The sequence below is a fragment of the Vicugna pacos genome, unplaced genomic scaffold (assembly GCF_048564905.1).
Source record: "Vicugna pacos unplaced genomic scaffold, VicPac4 scaffold_19, whole genome shotgun sequence".
In the NCBI taxonomy this organism is placed as follows: Eukaryota; Metazoa; Chordata; class Mammalia; order Artiodactyla; family Camelidae; genus Vicugna; species Vicugna pacos.
Window position 1 is genome coordinate 9,537,799 of NW_027328740.1, and position 14,484 is coordinate 9,552,282.

Below are 14,484 nucleotides of genomic sequence, written 5' to 3' on the forward strand. Positions count from 1 at the left end.
TTTGTCTCAAGGTACATTTTCATTTCACCTTTGATTTCTTCATTGACCCATTTGTTTATTAATAACATATTATTTAATCCCTATGTTTTCATTTTTCCCCTTTGTTTCTCTGTTGTTGATTTCTAGCTTCATGGCATTGTGGTCAGTAAAGATACTTGAGGTAATTTCTAACTTCTTAAAATTGCAGAGGTTTCTTTTATGCCCAAGTACATCATGAATCCTGGAAAATGTTCCACGTGCACTTGAAAAGAATGTATATCCTATTTTGTGGGGGGGTGCAAAGCTCTGAAAATATTCACCAAGGGTTATATTTCTATTGTATTATATAAATTCTCAGTTGCCTAATTTATTTTCTGTCTCGATGATCTGTCTAGTTATGTTAATGCAGTGTTGAAATCTCCAAATATGAATCCCCCTTTATATCTGTTAGTAATTATTTTATGTACTTAGGTGCTCCGATATTTGGTGCATATGTATTAACGAGTGTGCTATCTTCATATTGTATCACTCCTTTAATCATTATAAAATGTCCTTCTTTTTCTTTCTTTATGGCCTTTGTTTTAAAGACTATTTTGTCTGAAGTCAGTACTGCAACACCTGCTTTTTTGGTTTTTCCAATTATATGAAATGCCCTTTTTCCATTCTTTCACTATCAATCTATTTGTGTCCTTCTCTCTGATGTGGGTCTCTTGTATGCAGCATTTTAAAGGTTCTTGCTTTATCATCCAGCCGGCCACTCTATGACTTTCGACTGTAGCATTTAGTCAAATAACATTTACAATAATTGATGATAGGCTTGTGTTTATTGACAATTTGAACTTTCCTTTGCAGTTGATTTGGTATTTACTCTTTGTTCCTTTCATCTTCCTTTTATGGTTTGGTAAATTTGCTTTGTATTATCATGAATTTTTTTTTGTTTTAGTGACACCCTGATAAGTTTTTGTCTTCTAGCTACCCTTTTTTATAATTCCCTTAGACCATTAATATAACTGTTTTTATTAAATGGGTAGTAACATGATCTCAAACCCATCCTACCGAGAATAAACAATTTTAAAAGGAAAGACCAAAAAATAAATTCTCTATTTTCCTGTCTCCCTTTCCCACTCTCAATGATTTGTATGTGTTGTTTTAAAATTTTGTGCTTATTTTATTTGTAATTCATGAGTTATCACCTTTCCAGCTGTGAGTTTCAAATTTCTGTTGCATCCTGCTACTTTTCTTTTTAGAGAAGGCCTTTCAATAATTCTTTTAGCTTGGGTCTAGATTTGCTGAACTTTTGAAGCTTTTTCAAGTCTTAGAAATTCTTTATGTCTCCTTCTACCAAAAAGGATAGCCTTGCTGGTTAAAGTATCCTAGGATATAACTTTTTTTTCATTCAGGACTTTGAATATATCTTGCCACTCCCTTCTGGCCTGTAGTATTTTTGTAGTGAAATCACCTGGGAGCCTAATGGGGATTCCCTTATAACTCACTCTTTGCTCTTCTCTTGCTGTCTTTAGGATCATTTTTTATCCATGACTCTGGCCATCTTAATTATATGTCTTGGTTTGGGTGTATTTGGGTTCTTCCTGTTTGGTACACTCTGATCTTCCAGTATTGGATATCTGATTCCTTCTTTAAGTTTGGGAAGTTCTCAGTCATGATTTCTACAAAAACCTTTGTAATCCCCTTTGATCTTCTTCCCCTTCTGGGACATTTATCATGCCAAATTTGGCATGCTTTCTATTTTCCCATAGGTCCGTTATGCTTTTTTCATTACTTTCTCATTGTTTCTCTTGTAGCTCTACTGTTTGGGTGCTTTCTATTGTCCTGTCTTCTCAGTCACTAATTCGTTCCTCTGCGTTATCTAGTCAGCTTTGCTACGCCTTTAAATCATTCCTCATCTCAGTCAACAGGTTTACCTATTCTACTCGGTTCTTCTTTATAGCTTCCATTTCATTTTTGACATATTTAATATGTCTAAACACTATCTCTTTTATTTCTTTCAGTACTTAGATCACTCCATTTTTGAAATCTTCATCTAGTAGGTATCGATGTCTATTTCACTGATCATTCTTTCAGGGGATTTCTCTTGTTCTTTTAATTGGGAATGGTTTCTCTGCTTCTTCATCTTTCTACTACCTCTCTGGCACTGATTTTTATGAAGTATCAGTTATATACTGTGGTCCTAAAGGAGTATGTCTACCTAATGACAATGTAATAATACAACTTAGAAAACAGAAAAAAGAGAGAGAGAGATAAGGAATTTTAAAGATGGGAGAAATAAAGCTTTGAAGACATTGTATAATGAATAATATTAAAGCAATTTGAAGCAGAGTTTGAAAAGTAATAATAATAAAAATATTTTAAAAAATTTCAAAGGGATTAAAATGGTGGTATATATAATTGAATAAGAAGTAAAAATTAAGAGGATAATAGAAAATGGAACAGGTAAAAACAGATTAAAACAAGGGGGTGGTCTGTGTACTCCTGAGGACTGTGTACTTTTAATGTGAAATCTTTCTGTATTCATCCTGTTTTGGAAGTTCATCTTGCTGTTTCTAGAGGCCCTCCATTGGAGCCCTCATCTGTGCTGCTCCCAGAGCATTTTGGCAAGCAGATTGCTTCTACACTAAACACTGGTTCAGATGCAGCTCTCTTTACTTTGGGCTGGCTTGTCACTGCCCTGCCCGATGCTGCAGTCAGATGTTGCAGACTGACTAGGAAGGATTGGGCATCATGTCCTTTCCCAGCACCATGGTCAGGGGCTGCATTCCAGCTCAAAATTTGAGGGACCACCCGCCCTCTCAGGTTGCCGATCACTCTGCTGCTCTGTGCCACTGTACTCTCTGCCTCAGGTTTGCACACCGGATGTGGGCTCAGTGAAGACTGAGGAATAGGCCTGTCTCTGGTCTGGGCCAAGATCCAGCTCCTTGTTTGTCTTGGCAGACAACTTCTCTGAGGAATGAGACTGTAGTATCATATTTGCCTCATGCTGTCGGCAAGTCTCAGTCTGGCCCTTGATGCTGCTAAGTCCCTAGGTGTAGATGCAGGTTTTGCCCCCACTGCCACCTGGGGGCAAAGCACCAGAGTCTATGGTGGCTGTGTCTGAGCCCCAGCTCTCTTCACCTAGAAACTTTTGTGGATTTTCATAGATGGGAATTGCACCCTTCCCACAATTGGGCACATCTGCCCTGTTGTTTTAGGGAGGGCCCAGGTTGTTCTGCCCTGTGCACCCATAGCAATGGCTCAAGCCCACTCCATTCCCCCAGGCCACCACAGTGCACCCATTCCCATCTACCACCCAGCTCGGGCAGCATGGCCCTGCCCCCAGCTTCTGGGCTGCATCTTCGGCTGGGTGCCACAGGGATTCTCTGTGCCTGTTTAACTTAGTTCTGTCATTCAACTTATACTATGTACAAGGCCAAGCCTTGGAGGCTCCCCCACCATCCTGCTGAACTCTCAGTTGGAGAGGGGAGACACAGTGAATGAGCAACAATCCTTCTTTGCTGCTCCCTCCCAATGGGACCTGTCCCACTCTGTTTTGCCTTTTATTCTTTCTTTCTTTCTTTTCCCTACCGATTTTTCACATCTTTATCTACTGAAGAGGACAATGATCTGTCAGATTTCTGCAGGTTATTTGGTTAGTTGAGTGGGTCTGTGGATATGAGTGCATTTGTGGAAAGGGTGAGCTATGAGCATCTTTCTACTCCTCCATCTTTGCCTCCCCCAAAGAAAGTCTCACTTTATGGTGGAAGATAAACATAGTCTGGAAAAAAATGGAAAAGATATTCCTTGGAAATGACAAGAAAGTGCAGATTGCAATGCTTAACTCACACAAAATACGTTTTAAAACAAGGGCCAAAATGAAAAAAAATATGAGATTATATAAAGAAAAAGAGATCAATTAAAAAATAGGGTATTACACTCATTAAATTATATATGGACCAAACACCGTAGATCCTAGATATAAAAAGAAATTTTAGTAGATAAGAAAAATTTAATTCATTATAAAACAATAATAGTAAATGACTTTAACTCCTCACTATTCTGATGGCCAGATCATCCAGAAAGAACATTTGTAAGGAAACAGAGGTCTTAATAGCATATTAGATCATTTGAACCTAAGTGAGCTATTGGACACTGCATCAGAAAAGCAGAACACATAAACTTTTCAAGTGTGCACAGGATGCTGTCTAAGGAATTAACCACATATTATGTCATGAAATGAGCCTCAGGGACTTTAAGCAAACATAGATTACAGCAAGTAGTTTTCCATACACAAAAGTATGATACTGTGCATCAACACTAGAAAGAATAGGAAAAGCACAAACATAAAGCCAAACCATATCCTTTAAAAAAAATAAAGAAAGGTCAATGATGAAATCAAAGATGCAGTGAAATCAAAGAGGTTATAAAATCATACCTGGAGACAAATTACAATGAAAACACAGCTTCATAAAATGTATGGGATGCAGCAAAAACAAATGTAAGAGGGATGTTGAGAACATATTAGGATTTTCACAAGGAACAAGAAAAACCTCATAGAAAGTATGAAGCATACTGCACAAAATAGGAAGAAATAAGAACAAACAAAACACAAAGGCAGTAGAAAGAGAAATCTTTAATGATTATGTTGAAAATAAATTAAAAAAAGTTGAAAATTAAATTACAAATCATAAAATCAACAGCTTTAAGTTTTCTTAAAAATATTAACAAACAGTTAAACATTTAGCCAGCCTTATCAAGAAATACAGAGACTGTACCCTAACAAAATAAGAAGTGAAACAATAGAAATAATATCTGATATTACAGAAATACAAAAAATGATTATGAAATCACTATGAGCTGTTACATGACAACCAATGGGACGACCAAAAAGAAATGGACAAATTTCTAGAAATGTACAGCCTGACAACACTGAATAAAAAGAAAACTGAGAACTTGAAAAGAGTAATCAGTATAAGTTAAATTAAATCTACAATTTAAATCACCCCTTGAAAAAAATGCTGAGATGCTTTCAGTAAAACCTCTTTCCCCCCAGCTATTTTAAAAAATGAAGGAGGAAGGAAAATTCCCAAAGTTATTCTATGAGGCCACCATTAACCTGATAACAAGACCAGTCAAAGACACTAACAAAAAAAAAATAAAATGAAAATCCAATATCCTTGATGAATATACATTCAAAAATCCTCAAAAAACATCAACAAATGAGTCCAGCAATACATAGAAAAGATTATACACGATGACCAGTTGGACTCCTTCCAGAGTCACAAGGATGGTTCAACATACACAAGTCGATCAGCCTGACATATCTCTAATAAAGGAAGGACAAAATACACAATACCATGTCAATACACAAATAAAAGCATTTGACAAATTTTAAAATACGTTCATCATCAGAACTCTCATGAAAGTGAGTACAATGGAAACATCTCTCAACATACTAAAGGCCATTTATAACCATTTATAATAGTCAGGGAAATGGCTGAAAGCCTTATGGGTAAATTCAGGACCAAAACAAAGATTCCTACTCTCACCACATCTGTTCAACAATAATAGAAGAAAGGAAAAGAAAAAGAAGTAAAAGAAATGCAAAATGGAAAGAAAGAGGCAAAATTGTCACTAGAACTAATGGCATAACAATCTACATAGAGAGTCCTAAGGGCTCCACACTGACTATTATGAACAACAAATAATTTCATCAAGGGAGCAGGGTTCAAGATTAATGTGAAGAAGTCTCTTGCATTTCTACACATTAATGATGAGATACCATAAAATGGACATTGAAAGCAATAATATTTAAAACCCCATACCCCCGAATACCTTGGAATAAATGTAACCACATATGTGAAAGATCTAAACACTGAAAATAATAAAACATTGACAAAGAAATTAAAAATGATTCAAACAAATGGAAAGATGTGGTCTTGGATTGAAAGAGTTCATATTGCAAACATGGCTGTACTACACAAAGAATCCTAATGATTTAGTGCAATTCCTGTTATGAAGCTGTAATATTTTCCACAGAATCAGAAAATAAATAACTCTAAGTTTTACATGAAACCATTAGAAATTGTCAAAATGACTTTGAGAAAAAACAACAAATCTGGAGGTATAACCCTCCCAGAAACCTTACTATACTACAAAGCTAAAGTAATACAAACAGCATGGCATTGGCACAGAGATATAATCAAAAAAAATATATAGCCTAGAAATAATTCCACACACCTATGAGAAATGAAACTATGATAAAAGAGGCAAGAGTACACAATGGAGAAAAGACAGTCTCATCAATGGATGGTGTACTAAAAGCTGGACTTCTACATGTAAAAGAGTGAAATGAGAGCATTCCCTGACATCAGATACAAAAATAAACTCCAAGTTTATTAAGGACCTAAATGAAAGGCCTGATACTATAAAACCGCTAGAATGGAATATAGGTGATACACTTTTGGATGTATATCATAGGAATATTTTCTTATATCAGTCTCCTAAGGCAAAAGAAATAAAAGGAAAAAAGCAAGTGGGACCTAAACAAACTTGAAAATTTCTGCACAGCTAAGGACACTATAAATGAAATGAAAACACTTCCTGTGTAATTGGAGAACATAATTGCAAACAATACAAGTGACCAGGGGTTAATAGATATAGGTTAATAGATGCAACACGGACTTAGGTTACACAACTCAAGGTGAAAAAGAAAAACCAATCAAAAACTAGAGCAGAGTACCTGAGTTAATATTTTTCCAAAGAAAACTTACAGATGAGTAACAGGCAAGTGATAAAATTGCTCAACATTACTAATTATTATATAATTGCAAATCAAAATCAAAATGAGGTATCACTGAAAACTGGTCAAATGGCTATTATCAAAAATTCCACAAATACAAAGTGTTGGAGACGACGTGGAGGAAACAAATATCTTGTTTTCTCTTTGTAGGAATGTAAATTGTTGGAACTTGTATGGAAAACAGTATTTAGATTTGTTTAAAAACTAAAAAGTTTACTACCATAAGACACAGTAATAACTCTCCAAGAAAAAATCAGGAGAAATAAACCTAAATTGAGAAGAAACAATGTTCACAACAGCACTATTTATAATATGCAAAATATGGAAGCAATCCAAATGTCCACAGTAGACTATGGACTTAAGAATATATGATGTTTCTATAAATATACAATGGAATAATACTCAGCCATGAAAAGTATAATACAATGCTATTTCAGCATCATGAAAGGACCTACTAAATTTTGTGCTTAGTGAAGTAACTTAGACTAAAACCAAACTATATAATATAATTTATATGTGGAATCTAAAGTATAACAAATATCTGTGTATATCTATTGATAGATGACAGATAAATAGATAGAAGGATAATACATGATAGATAAATAGATAAACAGATAGATAGATAGATAGATAGATAGATAGATAGATAGATAGATAGATAGATAGAGACATGATGGACAGGTAAAGAGATTAGATAGACAAGACTTAAGCAGACTCAAAGATATGGGAAAAAATTTATGTTTAACAAAGTGAAGGGAAAGAGAATTTAATGGTAGAACATTGACAGAGAGAAAGTAGTATAAATAAACAGAGAAGAAACATTGATAATCTGTATAGATCATGGAATTAAACACAATAGCTTAAAATAATTGTAAGTTACAATAATTGTAATAATACATAATGCAATATGATCTACAAAGTGGTTAGAATAACTATGCTGTAGATCTGAAACAACACAATATAGTACATCTACTGTACTTCAATTAAAATATAACGTCTCATGTATAATTAAGTCCTTTTTCCATTGATAAAAGCTTCCTTTAATATTGTTTTATTTTTACTCTATTCTTTTTATGATTACTGACTCAAATTATTTCTTTTACTGTTGTAAACAAGTTACCAGTTTGAAGTATGTATATTTATTGCCCCTGTTTTCCTATTTTTCCCTCTTTTTATCCATATAGTATAGTAGCATTTAAAAACATACCAAAGAAACAGTTGCAACTTTCTCATGGTATCTCCTTAGCATTTTGTTCAATGTTTTGCATATATTTGCCATTTTATATTTCTTAGAAGATTTCTTTTCTGCACCTCTTATTTGGTGTCTCGGTTTTGTTTTTTTCATCACATTCAGGTTTTGCTTGTCTGGTAAAATCTTTATTTTCACTTTATATCTAAGTGATAATGGTGTAAGTATTATTGGGTTAGTTATTTCTTATTTCAGTAATATGAAATGTAATTTTATTTAACATTTGCCAATGTTTCCTTCTCAGAAATCTGCTGATAGCCTAATGGGGTTCCTTTGTAGATTATCAAACTATATTTGTCTGTGTTTAAAATTTTTTCTCTGTCATTGACTTTCCAATTTGCATATGACGTATCTTGAAGGAGGTCCCTTCCTCTTAAAGTTACTGGTGTTTTGTTGGCTCACAAATTGTATATCAGTTCCTTACACAGGTTCAGGAATTTATCAACCATTACTTCTTTAAATAAACCATCAGCTGCCTTCTAACTTTCTTCTCCCTCCAGGATTCCATTCTAATGTGCACTTTCTGGGGAAGTCTGATGGCTACTGTTGAATTTCCTCACTTTTTAATATCTTGTTTCTCAGCCCTCTTCTATCATTTATAGTTTTGTATTGGTGAGTTTGCTAATCTCTATTCCACAAAGACAGTCTACTTCCACGGCTTTCTGTTGCATTTTTCAACTCATTTATTAAGTTCTACTGGTCCTCAAACAATAATTGGTTATTTTATAGTTTCAATCTCTTTGGAAATATATTCCGTATCATCATTTCATTTATTCTTGAGCTCACTAAACTACTTTCTTAGTATTTTTTTTTGTATTGAGTTTCTGTATGACACCTATTCGGATTCTCTATTAGTTATATGGCAATATACTATGACTTTAAGTTTGTTTGCTGCAAGGTTGACATTGTGTGTGTGTGTGTTCACAGGTGCATGTGCGTGTGTGACTGTGTTTGTGTCAGTGTCTGTGTCTGTGTATCTGTGTGTGTGCATGCCCTATAATTTTACTGTGATTGGTCATGATCTTGAAAATTTATTGCTCTGATGACACTAAATAACAGATTGGGAGTTGGAGTCCTTGCTTTTGTATTCTGGTAGTTTGCATTATTGCACAATTTTTGGTTTTACTTACCTGAGTTACCTCTGATAATATTTCAAATTGGCACTTTCCAGTCGCTACTGTCTGCATAAAAGATGTGCTTTCATTGTCACTTCTTAGACTTCTCGGGTAGTTAATGCCACTGTTCTCACTGGGACGGCAAACCCTTCCTTTTATCTGATATCCCTTGAGACTCAGTTTACACATTGAAGAAAGGTGTAAAGACTGGTGGGTATTTGAAATCAGGCAAGTGCCTTTGCTATGTCCAGTGTTGCAAGGTATCTTGTCTCCACCACTATGAATGGGGAGTAGGGACAGTGTCATGAATGTCTGAGTGTCTGAAAGATGGAATTTCTGTCTCCATTGTGGCTCCCTCCCAGTAACATGTGACCATGAGTACTAGTGCAGTTGGGGGTGGAAGCTGTGTGAACTACTGAGACCCTGATTCCACTGGGTTCTCTGAACTTGTGGACTCATTTATCCTAGTCAGGGGGCCATGGTTGCAGACACCAAATCTGCTCTTCCCTCACTCCAGCCACCTTTGTGTGTTTTAGTCCACCAAACTTCACCTGTTCACATGTATTCTGGAGTATTGTTTTGTGTTGTTATTTTTGTTGAGATGTGAACGCTCTACTGAAGGTAGATTTAAGGGGAGAGACAAAAATAGTTTAAACTTATGTCACTTTTAAAGTATATACTTTTTCAATTAAAAGCTTAAATTCTTCTAAAGGCACCAAGAGAAAAGTAAAGAGTGAACTACATGGGAACCCCCATAAGGCTCTCAGCTGATTTCTCTACACAAACACTACAGGCCAGAAGGTAGTGGCAAGATATACTCAAGGCCCTGAATGAAAAAAAGATGCAGCCTAGGATACTTTATCCAGCAAGGCTATCCTTTAGGATAGAAGGAGAAATAAAGAGTTTCACAGACAAAAAAAAGCTGCAGGAGTTTAGCAACACTAAAGCCATGCTAAAAGAAATATTGAAATGGCTATTCTAAATAGAAAAGCAGCAGGATGCTACAGAAATGAGAAACATACAGCTGGAAAGGTGATAACTCATGAATTCCAAATAAAGAAAACACTTAATTATAAAAGAAGACATACAAATCACTGAGAGTGGGAGAGGGAGGCAGGGAAATATAGAATTTTTTTTCTTTCTTTTTTTAAATTTTTTTAACAGTAGGATGGGTTTGAGATCATGTTATTATCAGTTTATTAAAAACGGGTATAGGTTAATAGATTTACAAAAAAGGGTAACCACAAGTCAAAAATTTACAAGGGAGTCACAAAAATTAAATAAAATCCATGATAATACAAAGGAAATTTACCAAACCACAAAAGGAAGAAGAAAGGAACAAAGAGGATATACCAATTCAACTGCAAAGATAAGTTCAAAATGTCAATAAACACACATCTATCATTAATTACTGTAAATATTAATGGACTAAATGCTCCAGTCAAAAGACATAGAGTGGCAGAGTGGATAATAAAGCAAGAACCTTCAATATGCTGCATACAAGAGACCCACTTTAGGGAGAAGGACACATATAGATTGACAGTGAAAGGATGGAAAAGAATATTCCATGCAAATGGAAAAGCCAAAAAAGCAGGTGTTGCAGTACTGATTTCAGACAAAATAGACTTTAAAACAGAGGCCATAAAGATAAAGAAGGACATTTTATAATGATTAAAGGAGTGATACAAGATGAAGACATTACACTCGTTAATATATATGCACCCAATATAGGAGCACCTAAGTACATACAAGAATTACTAACAGAGATAAAGGGGGATATTGATGGGAATACAATCATAGTTGGAGATTTTAACACTGCATTAACATCACTAGACTGATCTTCCAGACAGAAAATAAACAAGACAACAGAGAAATTAAATACTACACTAGAAAAACTAGATTTGGTGGATATTTTCAGAGCTTTACACCCCCAAAAAATAGAATATACATTCTTTTCAAGTGCACATGGAACATTTTCCAGGATCGATCATGTACTTGGACACAAAAGAAACCTCAACAAATTTAAGAAGTTAGAAATAATCTCAAGCATCTTTACTGACGACAATGCTGTGAAACTGGAAATCAACAACAGAGAAACAAAGGAGAAAAAAAGAAAAGCATGGAGATTAAACAATATGTTATTGAAAAAACAATGGATCAATGAGGAAATCAAATCTGAAATTAAAAAATACCTTGAGACAAATGATAATGAAAGCACAACCACTCAAAACCTATGGGACACAGCAAAGGCAGTGCTAAGAGGGAAGTTTATAGCAATACAGACCTTCCTCAAAAAAGAAGAACAATCTCAAATAAACAAGTTAGCCCACCACCTGAATCAATTAGAAGAAGAAGAACAAAAAGCCCCGAAAAGCAGCAGAAGGAAGGAAATAACAAAGATCAGAGAGGAATTAAATACAATAGAGATTAACAAGACCATAGAAAAATTCAACCAAACCAAAAGCTGGTTTTTTAAAAAGTAAATAAAATCGACAAACCTCTGGCCAAACTCAGAAAGAAGAAAAAAGAGAGAGCACAAATTAGCAAAATATGAAAGGAAAATGGAGAAACTACAACAAACAAAATAGAAATACAGAATATCATACGAGAATATTATGAAAAACTATATGGAACCAAACTGGATAACCTAGAGGACATGGACAAGTTTCTGGAAACATACTGTCCACCACAGCTGAATCAAGAAGAAACTGAACACTTGAACAATCCGATCACTAGAAAGGAAATAGAAATAGCAATTAAAAACCTCCCTACAAATAAAAGTCCAGGATGGATGGCTTCACCGGGGAATTCTACCAAACATACAAAGAAGAACTCATACCAGTCCTTCTCAAATTCTTCCAGACGATTGAAAAGGAGGGAATACTCCCAAACCCATTCTATGAAGCCACCATCACCCTGATACCAAAACCAGGCAAAGACACTACAAAAAAAGAGAATTATAGGCCAATATCACTGATGAACATAGACGCCATAATCCTCACCAAAATTTTAGCAAATAGAATCCAACAACACATAAAAAAGATTATACATCATGACCAAGTGGGGTTCATCCCAGGGACACAAAGCTGGTTCAACATACGCAAATCAATCAATGTAATATATCACATCAACAAGAGAAAGGACAAAAACCACATGATCATCTCAATCGATGAAGAAAAAGCATTTGATAACATTCAACACCAATTTATGATAAAAACTCTCGCCAAAGTGGGTATAGAGGGAACATATCTCAACATAATAAAAGCTATATATGACAAACCTATAGCCAGCATAGTTCTCAACAGTGAAAAACTCAAAGCTTCCCAATAAAATCTGGGACAAGACAAGGATGCCCACTATCACCACTCCTATTCTATATAGTCCTGGAAGTCCTAGCCACAGCAATCAGGCAAGAGAAAGAAATAAAATGGATCCAAATTGGAAAAGAAGAGGTAAAAGTGTCATTATATGCTGACGACAAGTTACTATATAAAGAAAACCCTAAAAGGTCCACAAAAAAGCTACTAGAGCTGATTGAAGAATTCAGCAAGGTAGCAGGTTACAAAATTAATGTTCAAAAATCAGTTGCCTTTCTTTACACTAACGATAAATCAACAGAAAAAGAAAGTAAAGAAACAATCCCCTTTAAAATATCACCCAAAGTAATAAAATATCTGGGAATAAATCTAACCAAGGAGGCGAAAGAATTATACAAAGAAATCTATAAACCATTGATGAAGGAAATTACAGAAGACTTTAAAAAATGGAAAGATATTCCATGCTCTTGGATTGGAAGAATCAATATTGTTAAAATGGTCACACTGCCCAAGGCAATCTACAGATTTAATGAAATCCCTATCCAATTACCCAGGACATATTTCACAGAACTAGAACAAATCATAATAAAATTTATATGGAACCATCAAAGACCTAGAATTGCTAAAGCATTATTGAAGAGAAAGAAAGAGGCTGGAGGAATAACTCTCCCAGACTTCAGACAATACTATAGAGCTACAGTCATCAAGACAGCATGGTATTGGTACCAAAACAGACATATAGACCAATGGAACAGAATAGAGAGCCCAGAAATGAACCCACAAACTTTTGGTCAACTCATCTTCGACAAAGGAGGCAAGAATATACAATGGAATAAAAACAGTCTCTTCAGCAAATGGTGTTGGGAAAACTGGACAGCAGCATGTAAAACAATGAAGCTAGAACACACCCTTACACCATATGCAAAAATCAACTCAAAATGGATTAAAGACTTAAACATAAGACAAGATACAATAAACCTCCTAGAGGAAAACATAGGCAAAACATTATCTGACATACATTTCAAAAATTTTCTCCTAGAAGAAATAAAAGCAAGAATAAACAAATTGGACCTAATGAAACTTACAAGCTTCTGCAGAGCAAAGGAAACCAGAAATAAAACAAGAAGAAAACCTACGGAATGGGAGAAAACTTTTGCAAGTGAAACCGACAAAGACTTGATCTCCTAAATATATAAGCAGCTCATATGACTCAATAAGGAAAAAGTAAACAACACAATCCAAAAATGGGCAGAAGACCTAAGCAAGCAACTCTCCACGGAAGACATACAAATGATCAAAAGGCACATGAAAAAGTGTTGAATATCACTAATTATCAGAGAAATGCAAATCAAAACTACAATGAGGTATCACCTCACACCAGTCAGAATGGCCGTCATTCAAAAATCCAAAAATGACAAATGCTGGAGAGGCTGTGGAGAAAGGGGTACCCTCCTACACTGCTGGTGGCAATGCAGTTTAATGCAGCCACTATGGAAAACAGTGTGGAGATTCCTCAAAAGACTAGGAATAGACTTACCATATGACCCAGGAATCCCACTCCTGGGCTTGTACCCAGAAGGAAATCTACTTCAGGATGACACCTGCACCCCAATGTTCATAGCAGCACAATTTACAATAGCCAAAACATGGAAACAACCTAAATGTCCATCAACAGGTGACTGGATAAAGAAGAGGTGATATATTTATACAATGGAATACTACTCAGCCATAAAAACCGACAACATAATGCCATTTGCAGTAACATGGATGCTCCTAGAGAATGTCATTCTAAGTGAAGTAAGCCAGAAATAGAAAGAAAAATACCATATGAGATCGCTCATTTGTGGAATCTAAAAAACAAAAACAAACAAAAACAAAGCATAAATACAGGACAGAAATAGACTCATGGACAGAGATTACAGACTTGTGGTTACCGGGGGGGGGCGGGGTAGAGGGTGGGAAGGGATAGACTGGGATTTCAAAATTGTAGAATAGATTAACAAGATTACACTGTATAGCACAGGGAAATAT